Below are 21524 nucleotides of genomic sequence, written 5' to 3'. Positions count from 1 at the left end.
CTTCTTTCGACGACTAAGACTTCCAGTCACAAATGGTACAGGCAATACATAGTAAGAGTGACTTGGCCGGTCCTCTATCATATCATAACAATTCCATCTGCGGTTATATTTTAATAAGCTGTCACCTCCATTGACTACATACCGCTTTGTTTACAATGATTTAGGAACAGCCGGTGTTAACGAGGGCTCATTGTCATCCGTCAACAAGTATATGACTACATTTTCCAAATGTTTCACTTGCATGGGAGTAGACTGCCGCTAATGTATTTTCTCCCTGGGTTGTTTACATGCATTCCACAGCGAAGTGACCAATCTCGTTGCACTTAAAACATCGTAATTTATGTCGGGACTTTTAGATGTTTGTGCCATCAAACTGTCCTGTTGCTCAGTCTTTGCCTATATTACCCTGTACACTGCATTTGTAGCAAGTAATCCTTGTTCGAGGATTCGTTGTGAGCGGAATTCGACTTCACATCGAAGTGGCTGCGTGACTGCAATAGTGTCGTCAGCTGCATCTCGTGTGATCACCCTGGCTTGTGCCAGCAAATTACCCGTGGCCAAAGCGTGAATATTCAGTGATTGTTGCTACTTGATTGGTATATCGTGGGGAAATCCCACCACAAATGCTTGGTTCATTATGACCCTGAGCCGTTTCTTAATGAATGTAGCCATTCCTGCAAGTTGTATTTTGTTGGCATATACATCCACGTGTTCTCCTGCGAATTTGACTTGGTTAATCTACGCATATGCAGTGAATGCCCCATCGGTAAAAGTCTGCTTAAACCTATTTGGTCGATGTTTGTCTGATGACTTTCATCTAGCTTCAGATAGAGACGGGATATATCTCCCTTCAAATCGAACGGTAAAAGATTCACCACATCATTTATTTTCTGTAGTTTCGCAACAACTCGTACTTTTATCCATAGAAGGGCTTTATTATATGACTGGTGAGCTTTACTTTTGCTATATTCGGAAACTAAAAAATAAGTAAAACAAAAATAAGTAAAACAGACTGGAATAACTTGAAGAAGAAAAATAAATAAAGAAAAAAATATTTGTTCGAATTCCAATTTTCTAATTTCAGCTGTAATGTTCGCCGTCCCTTCTTACTCTCACTCTCTCAACTTAAAAAAAAATGCTGTTTTTCGCATGCGTCCTTTTTACATTCGTCACTGTTCTCATAAGTAAATTAATTTCATATGTATATTGATAAGCCGTTCACGGACGAACGTGTGTTTCTCTCATTGCTTTCTTTGATACCTTCAAACAGCAGAATAGACAGAGAAGTCGTTGCTTGCCTCATGTTCTATATTTCCTTCCATGCATAAATATGTTCTATCGATAGTCATCATTAAGTTCACCAAAATGTAATTTTTTCTAGAATTATCATTCATTGTAACTTGTAGTTTTCTCAATCTAGGATGTCTTAATATCTTAACTGCGTGCATTGTTTTACGTTTTATACGGTATTAATACTCCATTGAATTTCAATTTTTCATCGTCTATTTCTAGATTTCTCACTGTTCCTACAATAATGTCTATTACGGTAATTTTCATATTCCATAATTCACTCAGATCGCAGTAAACGTTCATGTTGTTCTGTCTCGTTCAAATTATATCTATAAATTCTTAAGACGGGAGATTTTTCTTCTTATTAAACATTATTATCACAATCTGTTCCGCTATGGGAGAATTTGCTGTTTTTAATTCAACCTTAAAACCTTACGACCGGATTAAATGAATCGACCAGCATGGTTTAGCCTTGATTGTTCAAGACTAAAAAGCTAAATAAAATTTTATCCGATTTCGCATTAAATTAAGCAAATCTAACTATTTCTTTTTTTTCTTGTATGCATTTATTTAAAATTCTTTACATTTCAAGGTATATAGTACCGAAACTTTTCTCCACTTAAAATAGTATTACAAACAATGGAATAGTCTAATCATATCGCTTAAATAATAATAAAGCATGTCTATAGTAAAGAGAAGAATCGCTAGAAAAAATATGGTAATTTATTTAGAAGATCGTAGAACTTTATTTAAGTATGATACTTATTTTACAAACCATGCGAGTGCACTGATTAGCCTGGTCTGGAACCTCGACGCACAACTTAACTTTCCTAGTGTGATTATTCCATAGAACTTGTAAATTTACTAGGTAACCTATCTGGGAGTGAAGACTGTAAAGAGTTTTCGGTTTTTTCTTTTGTTTTTTTTTTCTTAATACGTTGGATCAGGGGGGGGGGGCTCCTGGGTTACTATTGTCAACCAACATAGGGGTGATAACATTAACGGATTCATCAATTTTGTAAACCTATCGATAAGCTGGGTTCAGCTGCAATATGTGATCCACTTGAGTTAGCATGTGTCTGGCCATCATCCCTGACTAGATTAACGGGCCTCAACTCCCCTTTCTATATTTTTCCACAAGAGCAAATTGATTTGTTTGTATGCTACTTATGATCACTTGACTGGCTGAGATTATTTGAAAACTGTTGCTCAATGTACTTAAATCTAATTTTTCCATCTTTATCTCCTAAGATGCACAATTAAATAAAATACAAGTTTCCATAAATATCAAAGACCCCTCGGTGCTGACACAAACAAACCTCTTTTTATTACCACTGTGAGTATCACTAAAGGAAGCAATTATTAATATTAAATAAAACGGCATTGCTTATTCACCAAACCTGTTTTCCTGTTCTTATTTACTTATACTGCTTCCCTCTTTTTGGAAATCATGATTTATTATTCTATGAGTAAGTGTAATGTTTAAATATAAGGCCTATACTCGCCACATGTATATTGATACTGATGTAAAGGGATAATACTTTGCCTCCAAGATCCCTGCCTCTGTCTATATTGTATATAAAGGCTGTATTCCTGTAAGTATATCATATCTCCTGTTCAAAGTGGGCGAAATAACAATTGCTCTTCTCCCCAAGCTAATGTAAAATCACATACTTTGCACGTAACTTGGGAGGTTTTTTTTTCTTTGGATCCTAAACTATAGGAGGCTTACCTCCTTAAAAATTGATAAATGCTAAACATATAGAAGTTTATTTCTAAGGCATGCATTAGCTTCGCCTATATTTATACTCTATAGAATATCTAAAAAATAAATACCGATTAGCCACAGTTTTGTGCCTAGACTATATGTCGTCTATATTAACTAGCAAATCCAACATATTGGTAATTATCTTTACATAAAAACTAACACCTAAGCACATTTCCAAACGCACCGTAACACTTTACTATAATTTTCTAATTAGTCACTAATCCAAAAATCATATGTGATATTTCTTTCTTTTTTTCTCTTTCCCTAGTAGATATTAACCTCAAATCTACAACCCATACTCATACATACCTCCTTTCACAACGTAACCACGTTTCAATCAAAATCCTATTCTGAGGAGTGTAACTTCAAAGAAGATACTAATTCTTTGATACTAACTCTATTAATCCTAAATATCCATTGGGGGCATAGAAATAACTGGCTTTGAAACCAGACGCGGGGAAAACCCTCTTTGTACTGATGGACTCGTAGATCTGATCAGATCATCTATCCAGAAGAAGGAAAGATCCGATTTGTAAACCTTTGACATTGACCTAATACGTCTTGGTACCAAACGGGGGAGAAAGGCCTCCTCAGTTCTGGACCTAGAGCTAGTTACTTAATCAAATCACCGGTTTGCACACCTTAATTGCTTACGGAGTAGATATGTTTTGCCTATCGCCCGGCTTCCATAATCTTTCTTTACCTATTAGCCAGAAACAGAGGATTCAGTAGAGACGTCCAGTACTTTTTCTGACTAGAGTAATGAATGTCGTCCCCCACATTTGCCTCATTCCCTTCTTCTACATATGGGAATCTTCGTGGTGCTTGTTTACCATACATTCTAACATGATTGGACTGGGCCACTCCTGTCTGACAGGTTTGAGGGTGCCGACAGTCGCTGATTGCTGTTTCCGACTGACATTACAGGATCTCTAACTCATTGGTAGCGCTTAGAGTGTCTGCTCTATCATCAGTTGTATAATATCGAGATGTTTGTAGTGCCATGTTGCGCATGGAAAGGCACGCTGCACTCATCTCTGGTGGGCATTTCTGGGGCCACATTCCTGTGGATAAGGAGCCGGCTGATGGTCTACTCGTGTTGCATGATGGTGGCTATGCACATCGGTTTTGCTTAGCACTTCATCCTAGATCTAAAATTATGAAATAAAATGAAATGACAGCTCAATTAAAATAAAACGTCAAACCAGACACACACTCAGGGCATTCGCTTCCTCCCTTAAGGCTTGCATTTACAAATATCCGAGGACTTAGAACTTAGATGTAGAATCATTTCTCATATCAAACTGCCCGGATGTCTTAGCACTAAGTGAAACTAAATTTCACTCCTCTATCCAATCTAACATCTTTAACATGTCTGGTAATCTTCCGCTTTGTTGTAAGGACTCTGACAGACACACACACAGACTTGGAGTCTATATTCGTAACACTCTCCCCATGTTTAGGGAATCTAAACTATAATTAGGTGACCAGGCCTTCATGTGCTTTAAACTAACTTCAAAACATAGCATTACCTACCTGCATTTTCTTTATCGCTCTCCATCATCTCAGGACTGTATTATAATCAATCATGTATTTGACAGCATAGATGTAGCACTCTACCTTGACACTAGCGCTAAAATACATGTATTTGGTTACTTTAACGCCCACCACAGAAACTGGTTTGGCTTCTCTGACTACTGATAGAGTCATCCAAAACTTTGCTATATCCTATTCTAGGATACAGACAGTAACATTCCTGACCCGTCTCCGAAATCGCCATGACTAGCAAGCAGCACTTTTGGATCTATTTCTGACAGCAGGTCCTGAGAATTTTGTCACAAATGTTCATTGCCCACGCGGGAATGCTGATCATGCTGTGATAATGATAGACATTACTCTAAACTCTCGTTCCTAATTTGAAGAACTACTGCTGAAACCGACAGGGTACTACAATACGGCTGACTGGGATGCCATTAGAGATCACATCAGAGATGCCCCATGGGGAAATATATTTTCTCTTCCAGCAGAACAGTGCGCAAATGAGATTACTGAATGGTTCAAAGCAACAATTGAAGCATATATTCCTACAGGGAAGTTCTATAGCAAATCCTACTCCCTTCAATATTTACTTCTACATGCGCAGCGGCAACATGCATACTGTAGATTTATCCGGCATAAATCCTGTACAAACAGACAAACGTATTTAGAAGCTAGAAATAATTGTAAGAAATAATTAGCAACAGCTAAGAGTGATTGTACTGAAACCACTATAAAACGCATTGAAGCGCAGGAATTAGGAATACGTGATTTCTGGAAAATCTACAATAGTCTAGTAAAAAATAGGCAGCCAACAATACGCCCACTAACCAACAATTATGAGGTTGTTTGCACAGCAACTGAGAAAGCGTACTTTATTGCCCGTAAGTTTGCATCAAACTCTATCTTGGATCTAGCAAGCCATTCCTTCCGTGATTTTTTCTGCGGACAGAAACGATGCTAGATGATCTGACAATCACGCCTTCCCAAGTACATGATATTATAAAATCCTAGACACCTCAAAGGCATGTGGACCTGATCTCGTTTCGGCTGTGCTATTAAAAAATGCTCTGCTGAAGTTGTACCAGTTCTCTCTAAACTCTTTAATAAATACTTTAACGAATATTATTTTCCTGGCTGCTGGAAATCTGCTTTTGTGGTACCCGTGTACAAAGACTATGTCGAAAGAATTAAATTATCGCCCACACAGCCCCCTCCCTCTTTTCACCCAAATATTTTAATCATTTATTAATAAAGCTCTATCCCAACCTTACATTTGCTAAACTTTTGTCTGAGCACCAATATAGATTTAGGAAAGCCCGTTCTACTGCAGATATTCTAACTGTAATCTCTGAACGATTATACCAAGCACTGGATAAGACAGGAGAGAGGAGTGATGTGGCCCTAGATATATCTAAGGGGGTTTACAGGGTATGGCACGATGTTCTTCTCATGAAAATCAAATCCTATGGTATTACTGGGAGAATGCTTAGCATAATTAGATTCTTCTTAAATGAGATTGTCCTTGATAGGCGTACGTCCACAAAAAATATATATAAATGCGGGTTTACCTCAGGGATCGATCCTTGGGCGTTTATTATTCTGATATTCAGAAATGACTTACTTGATAAAATTGTATCTAACATGGGTATATTTGCCGACGACACCACGCTCTATAGCAGGCACATATTTAATGGCTGATATCATAGAGGAAGACATTCAGTCTGTAGTGGAATCGGGTCAAAAATTGATGGTAACGTTCAACGCTGCCAAGACAAAGCTCGTTTCCTTTAATAATTATATGAAACCTTACCAACCACCAAAAGCTATGGCTAGAGATACTTTACCTGAAAAGACTTCGTTCAAGCTTCTTGGCTTAACGTTCACATAAAACATGGGTTGGAATAGATACATCGAGATCATTGCCAAAGCTGCTGCAAATAAGGTGAGCCCCCTGCTAGAAAGTTATTTACACTCGAAAGTATACTGTACCTCTACAAAGCAACCATTCGCACATGTATGGAGTACAGCTGTCATATTTAGGCTGGTGCATCTGCTACTAGTCTCTCGCTTCTGGAAGGGTCCAAAAGACAGTCGCCAAACTAATAGGTCCAGAACTGTCATCTAAGCTTCAGCCTCTGTCCCATCGACGAAATGTTGCATCCCTCTAAATGTTTTACAAGTATTTTAATGGTCGATTCTCTGAAGATTTACAAGCCCTTGTAGCCCCTTCACGAAAATACCCCCGACAAACATGACAAGCAGCGAAGCCCCACCCCTTTGAGATCCCTAGATATAAGAAAACTTTCTACTCTAATAGCTTCTTCCTCAGAACTGCTTGACTTTGGAATTCTTTTCCAGTTCCCTGCTTCCCCAACTGTACTGACATGCAGAAGTTCAAGTGTAATGTGAACAGACATATTTCTGCTTAACTCCCTACATAGTACTCCTGCAACTTAGGTCCTTGATAGTAGCCTCCTACATCAAAGTGGCAATGTGCCTTGTTTGCGTTGAAAATGTAAAGAAAAAATCGTTTTAGCCTATGCCTCAGTGAAATATGCTAGGAGTATTTTTGTATGCTATCAGTGCACAGTCTACAGTTAAAATAGATTACATTTTCATATAATAATAATAATAATAATAATAATAATAATAATAATAATAATAACTAACGGGACCTATGGAAATTCCACACCAGACTCTTTCATATGTAATATATTGATGTTGGCCTTCAGCGTAAGTACACACACACACACACACGCACAAACATACATACACACAAATGTAAATGCAGAAGTAGCAGTAATAGTTTATTAAAGGAAGTACACGGCATACAACTGTGTTTCTCTCTTTCTATCTCTCGCTGAAACAATAAAAGATTAATTAAATTAAATGATGAAAAAATTACCAGCAAATAACGTCCGCCAGCCAAGAGATTTGTGTTATTTTTTACTACGGAATAACTTAGAATCAATTATTTCTTAACAACTTTTGCATTTACCAGAAAGAGAACCCCCCTAAATTTTATAGAATTAAAAACAAATATAGCGGTGAGAACACGCTAATCGAATGCCACCTAGAGCGTTCGTAAATGTCTATTCCGGAATTAATGTGTATTCCGGAATTAAATCTCAACCAATGAAATTCGCCTGAAAGCGTGATACACAAAAGAACATAATAATAATAATAATAATAATAATAATAATAATAATAATTATGAGTAGTAGTAGCATGAGTCATTAAAATCTTTTGCACACAATCAATTACCAATAATTACTCAATGACAAAAAGAAACACTTGGTATTCCGTGTAATCTGATTGATTGAGAGTTCATCCTGATTTTTATTGTATACCATCTCTTAAAATTATCTCTGCTAATCACTTCTCACAACCCGTGGGTCCTGGATAAAACTTAAACTATATCCGATCATGAGGCCCCAGCTTGTGGGCTTTGGGAGTGTGGAGCCCTCCTTTAATTGCCTTTGCTCCCAGGTCTACTCTGACCGGAGTGGTAGTACCTGTTAGAGTCCCAACTGTGGGTTAAATATAAACTGACTTGAAAAACATAAATCTATTATATTAAAAAAATATTCTTCCGAATCACTGGATTCGGCATTAAATAACCTGAAAAGGGTTGATATGCTGTAAAGCAAGCAACCAACAACAACCAACAAAACTCACAACCCGTGTTTACCATTGAGTTCCTGCTGATAATGGACCATATCTTTCTTGGAGTTTTTGATCATAATAAGCATCATTAAATTTCAATACTGTTGGTTTTATAAAATTAAAATTATTAACCGTGCCATTCCCTTTGTCTATTAAGATATTGTATGGATATTTTAGCTATTTATTGTATTAACATACATTGTACCGTGTAAATCTACTCTCTTATTCCAATTTCTTCTAAGCGTTTACCAAATATTTCAAAACTCCGCATCATCCCAATATCTATATTATATCAGCCATTTATATATTCATTTTTCATACCATATTTCCAACCCCTAGCATCTATTAAGCACGGCCTAATATCGAACCTTGATATGGAACATTTTACCCATAACTATAAATGAAGTTTATATAAATTTCAAAAGGAATCTGAAATAGTTTCATCCTTTATTAATCTATCCGTTACTACTCAAACAACATTTGTGCGATATTAATTAATGTCTTAAACCTATTGTCAAAATTTCACAAAGTTTAAAGTCATCTGAATTTTCAGGAATGATGCCCACTCCTTTCACTCATGTTAAGTAATGTTAAATTAAACTAAATAGAAATCGTCGGTGTTCTAAAACTTATAATGTTTGGTTAATTGGTTTATGAATGCATCCTGTACATACATATATAATTATAGACATGTACCTAACCTAACATAAAATGAGATACACGACAGATAGAGGGAGTAAAAGAAAAAGGAGAGGGATAAATGAAGAGTCAAAGGGAAAAAGAGGGTCAGGAAAAAATCAGAGAAAGTCATTCGTTATATATTAAACACGCAAACATCTGGAGTAGGTGAACATTAAAACCGTGTTTTTGTAAACAAGCCGGCATCTGTTTTTCCAACTGAATCATAAAACTTTTATGCACGAAAGTAATATTCATAGTCCAAACAACCATACAATAACATCCATTACAAAAAATTATTTTTAAGTCAAATATTTTTATAAAAAAATGCAGTTCCATGTTGTTGCATTCGCAGTTTGATTGAATAATACCCATAAAAAGTGTATGCATTAATTAAAGATATATCACATCATGCAAATAAAATCGGGTTGGCTTTTTTTCATTTATCGAAGAAAAGTATGTTGATGTGAATTCGTTGCAACAGAACATCTTACGCAATCAACAGCTTCCTAAAAAAAACGTTTTACTTTCTTACCCCGTTAGTGTCTTCTGGAACTGTAGCTCCTGGCAGGGCCACCTATAGTGGATAGTTTTGGTACCTAGTTGTATAAAAATGCACATCAGTTAGCAAGATCCTGGTAATGGAAGTCGAGTTTAACACGACCTCTTGTGGCTTAGGCTAAACATCCGTTAACTTGTTAATAAACGGCTGAACTTTGCTGTTTTTCATATTGCAGTTAAAAGATATAATTTTCCTGCGACTAACTGGATCAGATCATCTGGAGACACGAATCTCGTGAATTCTTAATCTAGTTCGATGTGCTTATAATCAGCAATATGATTTATTTTCCTTGTTGATAAATGTTTATTCAAAGTATCTCAAATGCAACGAAATGTTTATTTAACATTTGATTAAGTCCAATCAGTCATTTGTAATATTTATTTATAAAGAATAATGTGAAAACGTGTCCATCGAAATTAAAGAATGTGTACTTTTAAACTCCATAGTAAATATATATATGCACTTTTTAATCTTATAGAATAGAATGTACGAGCTCTCCAGAGCAAACACATTTATATTCACTCACTTTTCAATCACGCAGAATTTATAATAAATACATCAGAAACTGGATAAGTAACAATTCCTCAAGCGAAGAAGTGTTACAAAAAAAAATGTTTTTTACAATAAAGCATTAACTTATAAAAACAACATGAAATAAACAGGTAATAAAATCTATAGGAAAACGTAAGGGAAATAAATCGATTCAAATCTCTATATAATAAAATAGTTAAAAGAGAACAAGAACAAACATTCCTAACCTGACAGAGCAACACTTTCCACAATGTCGTATTCTCCATGATGTTTAACACAATATTATCAAATAAGGTAAACGTTGTAACAATAACTTATAAAAACAATAAAATGATAATCACACAAGAACTAAAATCAGTTTAAATATTATAGTCATGTGCGAAAAAGCATGTACATGTAAACTCTCTAATAATTGTGTGTTTATTTTTGTCTGCACTTTGTCTTGTTATAATTACAACCGACTCGAGTAAAGCAGAATGGAAATCATGCTAGAATAAACATCTGACGAGGTTTTAATTACAATTTGCAAACCTGTGTACTGGTAGAAGCTGTGGAGTGTATTGTAAGTTATAAGCTCCAACCCCTGCCCCATGTCCACAATGTGTAATATCTGTATATGTTTAACAAATATTCTAGTTGAAGGTGCTCTTATCAACTCGTTGTACGTATTGCCCCTCGACGTACATATTCCCGGGAAACCTGCTTAGCAACAAACTATCACTTCTTAACTGTTGAAGTCTCTAAATGCCAAAAAGATTTCTATTCAAATAGTTTCTTCCCTCGATTAGCTAGACTTTGTAAATCCCTTCCCGCTACATGTTCGTATGTCAGTACTGTTAAGCAGAAGTTTAAATGTAACGTAGACTAACATCTTGTTAATCATTCCTAGGCATGGTCCTACATGGTAGCCTCCTGTTTCCAAGTGGCGATATGCCTTGCGATAGGTGAACGCAATAAAAAAATACATAAAATAAACTCGTATTTTCAAGTGAAAATTAAAATAAATAAGGTTTGAATAGCATATGAATTACGCATATGTCTTTTTTAAATGGTGTTTTGCTATATCGGTTTTGGAGTTAATTCGTTCGTCACTAAATTTTCGGTGAAAAAGCTGTTACATTTTACGACAGAGTCTAACGTTTTTCTTTATGGTTTAATTGAAAATTAATCTTCTGAGTAAAGCTTTACATATATGTTTCTCTTTGAAGATTATATGTCTTTTACTTCTAGGATATATTTTCTGTCCTTTGCTGTTTTAGAGATCTATCTTGCTGTCCTCGACATGCAGCCGCATATCTCCTCTTAAATGCCAATAATGAATAATTAGTGAGTATCTTAAAATTTAATAATAATTGTCGAAAGATGATTAAATATTCATATTTTATATGCAAGCCTATAAATCACAAACTAACGGAGAGGAGTCTGTCACTACTTTATATATTTACATTTCTTGGTGAAATATTCAGTTCTACCCTTAGGTGAGACATAAAAGGACGGATTATGTACTTATAGCGAACTGGACATGCTTTCTGTGTGATCATCAATCAGGGAAATTAAAACAGAATTTACCATGAATTCTTCATTAAATCCAAGTGCGCGTGATATTTGTTATTGATTCTAAATGAAATGCCCATTTTATATGAACTCCTGAGTACTCATTCATGTATAAAGAGAAGACTAAACGCATCTGCACATAAATGTCTATATGTTATGTGCAATGCATACATAACTTGCATGATCAAAGGCGGTGCAGTTTATGGTTGCGGAACGATTATTTAATGGTGTGTTCTTTCTGGGTTTACATTCGACCTGAGTCGGCCACGGTTGGCGTATGATGTAAAACACGTCTAAACATCAAATTTCTATTACTTTACTGCAAACATTCCCCAATAGATTACGTAACTATTTGAGGCTTTGTTGACACACACATCACACACAAGCACACACACACACACACACACACACATATATATATACTACATATATATATATATATATATATATATATATATGTATATATATATACATATACATATATATATATAAATATATATATATATATATATAATGAAATTCTTGCTTAATATTAATAAATATATCGAAAGTTTCAAGAACAGAGCCGTTTGTAAAAGGCTTTCAACATCGAGTGAAGCTAAAATTCATTGTTAGGTTCTACAGAAGAGAGTATTCCTATTATTTCTTAAGAAACATTAACTTTATAACTTGCGGGTAGATATAGCATAATGAGTTTATGAAAGAGTTTTGCCAGTGTGTGAACAGATGTAAGGATTTGCGATATAATAGAAGCACGAGGATTGTTTTATTTAAGTAGTTTTACGTTTCGTATATGTAATCTGGTGTATATTTACTTATAATTTTATTTAGGTTAATAGAGATAATACGTACATTATTTGACACGATTTATTAATTAATATTGATTTTGGAGTTGTGCGGTAGTATTCTTTTAAAAATTTAGCTGTGTCCGATAGAATTTATTCTAATTTAATATCTTATTGTTTAGTCGGCATTATGACGAATATATAAGATTTATTGGCGTGTGAATGGTTATGTCGGAGTTAATTTTTGTTCGAAAGCAGCTGGTCTTTATTTATTAGTAAGTAATTGTGCTTTGGGAGTCATTTCTAACAGATTTAGCTTTAAGTGCCTGCCAAATATTTGGATGAACTTTCATTTTATGTTCGTCTAATAGATTTTTAATAAACCGATCATCACTCAGGCTTAGTATGATAGAAAGGAGGGTACGCTTAAATTTTTTAAAACGACTGTAATCGACTTTTTGAATAAATTCACTAAACGCAATTTTTATATACATAATGCGTTTGAAGACGAATTATGGTAGCTACAAAAATACGCGGCTATGCGAATTTCTTTTCACTCGAACCGAACGGTCGAACATTGACCCGACAAATGAAAAACAAGAATTGCAATAAAAACAAACAGGAATTATATATATATATATATATATATATATATATATATATATATATATGTGTGTGTGTGTGTGTGTGTGTGTGTGTGTGTTCGCGCGCCCGCGTGTGTGTATGTGTATAAAGTTTATTTTTTCTCACTCTGACTTGGATAATAAAATCCCAACTTTTTATATAAAAAATATTCAACGATCTTTTTAACACACTTAGCGACGGATATGCGAGTGACTACCTGAACGCCAAGTAATTAGCATATTCATTAAGAGAAAGGAGTCTTAAGTCTTATTCATGCTTGAGTTTTGTGATAGATCATTGATTCACTTTCGTTATTTTGCTGAATTATATTTATTCATAGTTTCTCTATTCCAAATAATTGGGTAGAATTTAAGATGTAAACGTTCTTGCATATATATATATATGTGTGTGTGTGTGTGTGTATGTGTGCGTGAGTGTGTGTGTATGTGTGATACGGCAAAACAGTACTGTATGTGGATGACTATATATATATATATATATATATATATATATATATCAGCTTGTCAATTTGAGCGCGAAATGTCGCTACGAAATTCCTCTTTGCATATTTATCGCTTGTTTGTTGTAATAGAATTGTTTGATTCTTCTATTTATTAACAGTATTTAAATTGATTAATGTAATTTACATTTATTTTAATTTATTTTTTAATTTATTTTATTTTCATTTATTATTAGCCAATTCCAGTTGCCTTTAACAAATGAAAGTAAGTTTATCTATTTAAGCTGTTAGAATTATTTCCCCTTAAATCTATTAATAATTCCTCGTTAATTCTTTTTTTGAAGACGAAACTATGTTTTATGATTCCATGAATCTAATCGTTCACGAAAATCGTAAGAAGTTGGAATATTGTGTATATCTGTTAATAGTATGTGACTAAACGCTCGGCCAAGTAACGCCGGGTATATACAGGTGATAATATATAAATATACTAAATCAACTTTCTCAGGCGGTTTAAATTAAATCTGTTTGTTAAAACTTGATTGATATATTTAAATTCAAAAGTTGGAAGTTAATAATACTAGCAATAGTAAGCAGTTTTTAATGTCAATAATACTGTATTAAAATATATTCTACTTGTAGAAAAACTCGAAGTTAAATATGAAAGCTCTAGCAAAATAGAGTCTTCACTCATAACAATTAAGCATTTGTATTTTTTATAAACCTTGAATCGTTGTCTCTAATGCTTAGATAAGCTCAACTAGATGATTGCACTGACAACGTATAAATCCATAGTAAATGGGCTCAACAATGAAATTAATAATCAGCGGAGGACAGAAAGAGACGGACGAAAACGAGAAATGGAGGAAATAATGAGTAATAGTGAGAGATGTAAAATGGGACTTATATTAAACACATTCAACTTTTCTTTTGATTTTTATACGCTATGGTAACTATGCTGGTTATTATCTTTCTCATCTTATCCGTTCATCACTCTCTCTCTCTCTCCCTATCTCTTTTTCTCTCTCCCCTATATATATATATATCTACATTTGTTTGTTTTTCTTTCTTTACTTTCATAATTCCGGTCTTTCCCCGCATTGCCTTTGGCTTAAAAAAAAGTCTATATATTTCTTTACCAACAATGCTTCAAGCAAACTACAACCTACTCGTATATATATATATATATATATATATATATATATATATAAACTAAAAAATTACACATAATATATATATATATATATATATATATATATATATATATATATATATATACTGGTAGCCAAATAGAATATTCAAACGCTCACATCTGAGATTATATGGGAACAAACTACATGGAATTTTTAAGTTTTTTGTTTAATATAATAATGTTCTATGGTTAAATTTTTATAATTGGTAAATAAAAACTATTTTCAAACCAATAAAATATGCCAAAATTTGCTTACACACACACACACACACACACATATATATGTATATATATATATATATATATATAGTACCTGTCAGGCAAGTGTCAGTTTTGCTGCTTATTTGTCTCCGCCGAGGCCTATCTAAGCCACTTATATTGAGAATAAAAGAGAGGAGATATTCAGAAAATTTATAGTAATAAAGTTACACATAATATGCTGCTTTTTATCCCCCAAATTCGTCAGACTAGAATGCATTTTATATATGCTATGCTGCTCTGCTCAGGTATTGGGCAATGTAAACACTGAATATTTTCTTCTAAATCTAGCTCTACTAATGTAGAGAGCCATATAAATACTTAATATTGTTAAATAAAACATTATAGCTCATTATAATATTTCATATATTAGATTTACAAGATTTGTTTTACACTATGTATCATTTTAAATGGCATTTTTTGTTGTATCTAATCGTTTACGTTACAATCATTTTAAAACAATTATGTCTTCGATACAGAACGTTGAATATAAGACGGAAAATAGCAAATTCGCATATATTTCTTATTTCAATAAAATTTAGGCTAAAAAACTGCAGGAACAGCTCGCGGTTTCAAGGCAGCGTTATGCACAGGGACCTCTACTGAACGCACAGAATAATGGTTGTTTAAGAAATTTCGTGGCGGCGACGAGTGTCTTGAATATGATAAGCCTTGTAGTCAGCGATCGGGAATTGAGAAAGATCAACTAAGAGCTTTCGTCGAAGTCAATCCCTGTACAACTATTCAAGAACTTGCATATGAATTTGAAGTAACGAATACGATGATTTCCCACCACTTGAGAGAGATTGGAAACCCAAAAATATTTTAAATAGGTGCCTCACGAAGTAACCGACAACCTTAAGAAACACAGTTATGAAGTGGCATTATCCTTTCATTTTACGCAACAAGAACGACCCGTTACTCGATGGTGTTGTGAATTCTTTACAACAATCGGCGAGGCGCAACCCAGTGGTTATACGCAGACACCCGTCTGGCTGAAACTACTGTCAATAATTTTCCCCACTCTTTATCTGTGCCTAAATCCAAACGTAGATTCCATGAGCAAAGCTTCTTTCTTAGAACTGCACGCCAGTGGAACTCTCTGCAGCTTGCCTGCTTCCCACCTTCCATTACTTTTCTGCTTATTATTTTAGGATGATTTCATTTGTAATTATCTTCTGATGGCGAAAATTAATTTTGGAGTCCCGAAAAAACTTGTTAATTACAAAAAATTGATCAGTCTGCGTAGGCCTCTCATAACATCCATATATGTTTAACTCTCTATCTCTCCCTTATATATATATATATATATATATATATATATATATATATATATGTATATATATATATATATATATATATATAAATATATGCGTTTTATTTTTTATTACCGTATCTTTCTGTTAAGTTACATTATTGTTTCGGCTACACGACCGTGTAGCCGAAACAATAATGTAACTTATAACAGAAAGATACAGTAATAAAAAATAAAACGCATATTTGCTCTACAACAGTATTGAGCACTTTCTTCAGTTTTTATTAATTACCATCTCCACTATATATATATAATATATATATATATATATGTATATATAGTACTTTATAAAATATATATTGCGATTAAGCTACACTGAATATTCCGCGTTTCATCCACTGTAGGACTCTTCAGGTTTATGCGCATAAGCCTGAAGAGCCCTAGAGTGGATGAAACGCGGAATATTCAGTGTAGCTTAATCGCCATATATATTTTATTAATTACTGACTAGCTCTACCTACGTATTGAGCACTTTTGAAGTAAATACTTAAAGTTTACGCATAAATCTATACTTTCGTATATTAATTTTATGTGAGTAGATTAAGTAGTTATATATATATATATATATATATATATATATATATATACATACATATATGTGTGTGTGACAAAAATACAACAAAAGTAATAGTTTATTTAGAACAAAATATTTGTTGATTATACAATATTATGACTTAAACGAGACAGAAAATTACTGAGGAAATTTTTAAAAGTAAGGAATTATTTGTCTTCAGGTGAAAAATAGGAAACTAATACCGATTTCTGTTTAAGCTGACATTGTTTGAAACGACGTATGGCTTCCAATATGTTTGTAACATCTCAGTACAAGATAGAAAGGTACTTTTTGGATTAATTCTGCTGTCATTTATTTGAATATATTAAATTTCCGCAAATGGCGGAATTATCCGCCTGTGAATGCTCGATAATCTTAATTACGTGAGCTCACAGATTTATCGCTGCGCATGTTAAGTTATTCCCAACTATAACCCCTGGGTAGTTATATCTTTGCAGTAAGGTTCACACTTAGATTGGAATTGATAGACAACTAAGTTTCTTGAAGAGTTGATACAGTCCCGTCGTGAAAATACGGAAATATGTTTCGCTTACTCAAATAATATTGGCTATATAATTTAACTAAGATTATTTCTTGAGAAAGATCTTTTGAAAAGTGATTTTATTCTGGAACAAGAAATGCCGTATATATGGAAGATGGCTTATTTGTGCAATAGACTACACCCTACGCTAAAAATAAATTAACGAATTAGATATGATGTAGATGCTAATAACAAAAGAAAGGAAAGCTAGAAGGTACCGAAAATATAAACGTATTTATTTATTTGAAATAAATAAATACTGGTGTCAGGAAAAAGTTAATTATTCAGTAAAATAAACAGGGAAAAATAGGTCGTTACAGAAGAATGATGTTTATTCTTATCGAAAAGTCTTCTCTTCTGTTTCCGACAATTATGACGGTTTTATTTACTGTTACAATATTATCAGTCGTCTAATGGCTAGTAGGGCATACCATGTAGCCGATGCTGCTGCTTTGTTGCTACTGCTGCTTCTGCTGCTGCTGCTGCTGATGATGATGATGATTAAATATAGTCTAATAAAAACACAGATGCCTTTTTAATTGTAGCAACTTAATAATTTTTAAAATAATTACTTCATGGCATGAACATATTCGCCAGCTAAAATTCTTCAAAGCAATAAACGTATTCACTTTTTGAAAAGAATGTATTTGTTGTTTTAGTCATTGGGACGATATACATTGCCCTTTAGATCATTTCATCGTACAACATTTAAAATCATAATTGTTTACCTTGAAAACAACTAATTTCCATCTTAATGTGTGAAATATGGGCATGCTACCTTAGCGTATTATAGTAGTTTAATATTTATTGAAAGAAAATTTAATAGCATGAACTTAAACCACCCCTTATTATTTAAATCATAGTTTTTTTCATATATAATAATTATTTATAAAATTCTCCAGGATGCATTGATTGGATAGGATGTTCTTTTAAAATATTAGGACTGTTCATATTCTTCTTACTGCAGTGATCCACTCATAGTAAATATAATCTTTCGAATTCTGATATAATTTTCAGTTTGAAACCCCATCAAAATGTCTAAGACTTATATAGACATTTGGAGTTGAAACTAAATTATTAATGAAGAACATTGCATTCATTTCGCATGTATTCATATAAATAAATAAAAATAACATTTATTCAGAGAAGTAAGAAATAAAAAAAAATTGTTAATTCGATATGCATTTATAATTCTTTTTAATAAGACCGAAAAGAAAGTAAAAGAAAGTAGGAATCAATTCGTCTGATCGATGATGTCTGTTCAGGTAGATGCTTTTCAGAATATTGAAAATGAAAATGTAGTAAAGATGAGAGAATGAGAAATATAGATGGTGGAAAGTAGAGTAATGGATCAATCACTTCTGCCTCATTTCCTTATGATGATTTAAGCTTTTTTTTAATAATTATATTTTAAAAAGTTGAAAAAAAAAAGAAATCAATCAGCTTGGAAGATGCATGTTACTTGGTTTATTAAATGTTGTCTCCTCTATTGGAGCTATCATATCTAAGTATTGAATCTGCTTGTTGGTTATAACAAAGTGGAGATCTTTGTTAAGCGATTCCTCAGAGAGAGGTAATTGACGTTTAATTTTTTAGAATGTTATTGATTAATGGTGAACATGGAGTCTTACATCATTAGCATTCAAATTTCCGTTGTGAAAATATAACCTAAAGTAAGAAGAATGGTATGAAATATGCAAATAAGTCGAATAACTAATTCAGAAACATAAAATGTGTTATCTATATATAATAAAATAATTTAGATTTTTTCCTGCGACAATAATCTGAAAATACACGACCACCTCTTTAACTAATCATTTACAATCAGCATATACAACATTTCTTACACTGTGTTTCGCGAAACAACTATTAAACATCTCGTATAAATATTAATACATTTATTCCAATAAAAACGCATTTTTCAAATGCGTATTACCGGAAACAGTAACTAATCAACAGATGTCTATCATTCAAGTTCTCTCATTCTTACACTTGTAAACGTTTTTAACCGACACAATAATTGTATAAAACCTCTTCCTCTTTGAAGTAAAGCAGATCTGAGTTGATTCAATTGTTACATATAAGTGTATAAAACATGCAATTTACATATATTTTATATACACTTATTATTGCAGTAACATTTATCTAAAAATAAATAATATACATAATTATTATTTTACGTATAGTATTTCGTAACATAACTGTTGTTGTAACTCGCTTATGTACAAGATATAAAATTTCCGAATATTACAAATATACCAAGAGGTTCCGACTTTCGTAGTGTTTGTGTACTTCGTAATACAAGTCAATAGAGGTTCCCACTTCAGTTTGAGGTTCCCACCGCAATCAAACACCGGGACATTTCGATTGCTTTTCATCGGTCAAACTGATGGAAATGTTCTGTGTAACTCTATCCATCATTACAGGCCCTTCGCTTAGGCTTTAGGGACCAAGTTTATCGCTTGTTATCTGAGAATTCCTCATCAGGGAATGCTGAATGGGCTACTTAGACATATATTTGCATAGGTAAAGTGTTCTTCCTCTTGGGGAGTTTAGCCATTTTCCGACCATACGAACTTGTTCCACATCCCTCGTGGTAGGAGAAAAGTAAATACTGTTTCTGAGTACTTTGCAATATGTCATCTGTTTAAGAACTACAGCTCTTATTCTGTGTATATTCTGTTTTGCTTTCAATGCAAATAACTTTTTTTTCACTTATATGCGGGCGCGTGTCTTCCTTAGTAATCTTTCCGGGCCACAACAACTTGATGACGAAAAAAATCAATTAATGTATTGGATACATACAACAAAACAAATCTAAAAACGAATTCAGAAAACGACGACAACCAACAACATCTGTTTCGAACAAAAAAGGAAAAGGATTATTACACATCCAATCTATCGGAAGACGGAGGGGCATTCTCAACAAAGAATATTCTTTTTCAACTGCGACTAGGAAAATACCTCAAGAAGTCTTTCAATAACCGTGTAAAATCGTTTTATCCGACACCGAAGGAAAAAAAGTATTTCTCAAACTCTAAACTCGAAAGAATATTTGTATTTAAGAATAAGAGAATAAATTGGTAAGCAAGAATTTTTTAATCAAATAGATTTTTGTCTCTCAGAAGTCTGTTCAACGTATTGCAGTAAACTCTACTTAGTAATACTACAATTGAATTCCATCAAACCAAAGAGGGTTTTCCTGGGTAACTGAGTTTTGCTCTTCACAAAAGTCTACAAGATGGACGACTTCAAAGAAAGTATTGTTTTGAATGTTCTAACAATATACAAAACCACAAAAACCAACAAATGCTAGCATAGCAAAAAAATAAATAATAAATAAAATAAAGAAAAGTTAATTCAATAACAAGAAATAAAAAATGTCAGAAATTATTGTACAAAAGCAAAATTTAAAAACTTTACACGGAAAGTAACATAGCGTTTTGGTAACGCACGATAGTGAACACCATCTAGACGTTGATTTCCATACCTGTATCAAGATAAAACGTCCGGTGTTGTCTTTAGAAAGTATTAAAAATGTAACGTTTATTGCAGAGACTGGCCTGATGCAGAAAAAAATTCGGTTAATTTTACGAATACTAGGAAATGCGAAACAGCAAATTAGTACACTACATCCTAACTTAAAAGAGCAGGAGATATTGAGTTCGCGGAGACCTGTAAGTTACTATCAGAACATTTCAGCCCCAATGCTTCATTATGTTATAAAAATGGAAATGTTTTAGTTGATCTAATCGGAATGATAAAGATATGTTTGAATTCGCGTGTTTGTAAACAAGCAGTATAACGATTTTAGACTCAAAATTATCGGAATATGCTTTTAAATGTCGCATTATTGTTCAAGCCTTATTGTCGGCAAAACATGCTGAGTTTACGCGAAGAGTAGTAGCAAAATTCTAAAGCGGATCCAATTCCATTCTGCAGAACTTACGAATGATTGACAAAAGGATATAAATGTGAAAAACAATTCTAACAACGTAGATGAATCGGGTATAGCATTCGCTAGTAAATGAAAGTATACATACAAATATTATTCCTCGAAAAATAAAAGATATGAGTATATTCTCGGTATAAATCAAAATGCACTCTAATATGAAAGGTAAAATGAAAATGGTAACCAGCATTTCCAATAAAAGTGGACCATACATAAATTAAAGAAAGTATCTCCAAGACGATATAACCATATGTGG

This window comes from Euprymna scolopes, chromosome 18, assembly GCF_053919585.1.
Source record: "Euprymna scolopes isolate OS-2025 chromosome 18, ASM5391958v1, whole genome shotgun sequence".
Taxonomy (NCBI): domain Eukaryota; kingdom Metazoa; phylum Mollusca; class Cephalopoda; order Sepiida; family Sepiolidae; genus Euprymna; species Euprymna scolopes.
The sequence above is the reverse complement of the archived record's forward strand: the minus strand, read 5'-3'. Positions refer to the sequence as shown.